Raw genomic sequence first — 3,179 nt, forward strand, 5'->3', positions numbered from 1 at the left:
TATTTAGACAGTAAAAATACCTTTAGACAATGATAACAGTAATTATTATTATAATAAAATATATTTTAAAATAAAGATTTCTAATTATTTTAATATTAATAATAAACCATTAATACATTTAATTATAATAATATTGGCGTGCCCAGCGGGGACGGAACGGAGACAAAGGCGCAGACGTCAGGGTATCGGGGAATACAGGGTTTAATTACAGGTAACGCAGGCAAAACGCAGACGGACAATACAATGACCGGACTGGGGAAACAAACTGAAACGCGGACTAAATACTGAGGACTAATGACAACAAACAGAAACAGCTGATCACACAGGGATTCCACACGGGGTTAACGATGGGGCATGGCACACGGAAGGAGCAGACGATCGGGGCAGGACACATTGTTTAGATACATTTATTTTCTTACTTTAAAAATTACTGTTTTGATAAATGTGCTTAGATGTGTTTAGTTATGTTTTGCTTGTTTTGTCCAGTTCATTTTGTGTTTAAATGCTAAAAAAACAAATTTCGGTGTAATTTTTTGGGGCCGGGAACCAATTAATTGGTTTTCCATTATTTCTTTTGGGGAAAATTCGATCAGAACTCGAACTTTTTAGGATTCGATCCGGAGTTCTGAACGGATTAAATTCGAGTTCTGAGGTACCACTGTACAGTTGTTCAACCTCACAAAACTTTGTCCATATTTAAACTCGTCCAGGTACATATACTTTAATATAACAAAATTGTCGATAAAAGTAAACAATGTTCTAAAATGACAGGCACAATAAGCATGCTCGTGCGGGCAGTTCCAAACTGAAGAAAATGTAAGGTGTGTGCATCGTTTTCTTAAAGGCAACTGCACAAATATTTTAAAGTGACAGAACACTAAACCAAAATGCGCACACGTATATACAGCTCTGACACAGTGGCAAGTGAAAATAATTATTATCCATGTTACACCAGCAGTGGGTACAAGGGATAAAAAATCCTAGCATGAGGGACATCACAGAGCCTAGGAATTGTCGTGTTAATTCAGTCATTCTGTTATGAACTGGAAGGGGCCAGGTGGAATGAAGGTGACGATCCACTTGTAACTCCGAGACAGAAGGGGTTTATTGGAAAAAAATGAACACCAAAAGAAGAACCACAAAATAAATGAGAACACGATGGGTAAGTACTGCACATAAGAAAAAAAATGACAAAAGACCAATATTCTAGCATCGCAGGCCCGGCTAGGGATGGCTCGCTATGTGGCGGTTCCATATCAACTCGGATCTCTCTTCATCTCGTATAAATCTTTTGCTTTTTACTAAAGATTTCCATGAAGTGGGATTGTGATGACTTCACAGTACTTTTGGAGTATACAAAGAGGTACATGAAGTGAGGACCAGAATGGAGTAGGGAAACTAGAAGGGAAGGGAAAGGTACAAAAGGAGTTTGACAGGGTGGCAGGTTCGGGAACAGAGGAAGAAGGAACTGGGTAGGATCAGACTGGGGTCAAAGAGATACTGGAGGGTTGACAGACTGGGGACAGGACATAAAAGGACTGGGTGAGTGGACCATTGCAGTCCCAGATGAAGGATTGGCTGGGGTGAAAGGCAGTACGGCTGGATGGAAGCCAGAGGATACCAAGGAGACTGCAGGACAGGAATGGGAGAATGACGAGGGGACAGCAAGACTGAAATGGGAACTGGGACCAGAGAGCATTGAGGGACCTCGGACTGAGAGGCTGGCCTGACTGGAGTTCCCTGTCTCCCCCTTCAGGAAACAGAGAACTAACCTGCCCCTCTACCTGACCTGCACCTATGCCGTTGATGGAACTGGTACTTGGAACCTCTTTATTAAGACAGAATGAGGATGTTATAGAAAGATGTTCACACGTGGCTGGTTCAGTGTCTGTCTGCCTCTGTCTGTGCCCCCAATGGGGGAAGCAGAGCCTTTATCTATGGTCTTCATACAAACTCCTGGAGCCTGGGGTCTGATGGCCTTGGTGAGAGTGAGTTGTATGAGATACGCAAAGAACATGATGTGAGGAAGCAAGTAGCAAGGACTGAAAGAAATATAAAAAGTAAGAAATATAAAACCAATAAATGAGTGAACTGAATGAAAATAATTAAATAACTACAAATTAACTATAGGGAAATCCCTCAGTAACGCTAATAGGCACAGAACTAAAGAACTACAAACCTGAAACTAAGGAAACACCGGGAAATACTACACTAGGAAAATTAAACAAGAAAAAAAAGTACAATACAAAACCATAACAGAAGACAAAGAGGACAAACATAGTAAGACTAAGACAAACAAAACACTAGGGAACAGAAAACCAACTAAATATAATTAAACAGATGAGGTTAGTCTTTAACCAGCCTCAAACCCATGTCAGGAGGTTAACAGTTTCTAAACCACACACTCATAGAGCTCATAGAGTTACGTGGCCATCTGGGGAATTGAGAAAGCACACTGAGGTTGAAGGGCAAGAGACATTGAGGAGGACAAGATGGCCAGCAACACCTGCTGACTAAATGAGGAGGAGACATGAAGGGCAGTGTAGGACAGTTGCTAACCCTGATTGGTCCGGCACAAATTAACCACTGAAGTGGGGCAAACCAGGTGCTGGTACTCCCCTTGTTGTTCAGTATCAGCAGATATTGAGAGGTGCCAGTGTTCTGTTATTTTTTTGATGCCTTGCGCGAATTTACTACCATACCAGAAATTTTGGGTATGGTCCTGGGTATGATAGGAAACTGCATCCAGCCCTGCAAGCGATCCTCCAACTAACAAGGAAAAATTTGGGGATTGGTGGTGGGATTGGCATTCCAGCTACCGTAAAAACTTCATACAGCTCTGACAAAGCAGACAGGACTCTGTTGAGCTCTCCGTGGGAGTAGCCCTGCTGCAGCTGCCCACGGGAATGCTGAACACATGATTAAGGGGATGGGGGAGCCTCATCCCTGGAACAGACGAAACCATAGGAGAGCCAATGGGGTGAGACCTATTGGGGACTGGGACTGGGGTGGTGCTGAGGTGTCGCTCATTGCAGGGCAGCACTCGGGCCCTAACCTGGGAGGGCCAATCCGGGTAGGTACGTGGAATGTCTTGTCTCTCTGCCATGATGACCATCTTCCTCTCCTGGAGGAGCTTCATAAACATGCATTTTAGTTGCGGCACTCTCTGAGGTACACAG

General features: G+C 43.3%; 1 non-coding gene across 1 annotated transcript; it reads left to right on the forward strand.

Moving 5' to 3' along the window:
- The first annotated feature begins 1,257 nt into the window (after positions 1-1,257).
- On the forward strand, positions 1,258-1,369 carry LOC111839118 (U5 spliceosomal RNA). The gene has a single exon (XR_002837028.2). It is a non-coding gene; the product is annotated as a U5 spliceosomal RNA (small nuclear RNA).
- The last annotated feature ends 1,810 nt before the right edge of the window (positions 1,370-3,179 follow it).

Source organism: Paramormyrops kingsleyae, unplaced genomic scaffold (genome assembly GCF_048594095.1).
Source record: "Paramormyrops kingsleyae isolate MSU_618 unplaced genomic scaffold, PKINGS_0.4 ups104, whole genome shotgun sequence".
Lineage (NCBI taxonomy): Eukaryota > Metazoa > Chordata > Actinopteri > Osteoglossiformes > Mormyridae > Paramormyrops > Paramormyrops kingsleyae.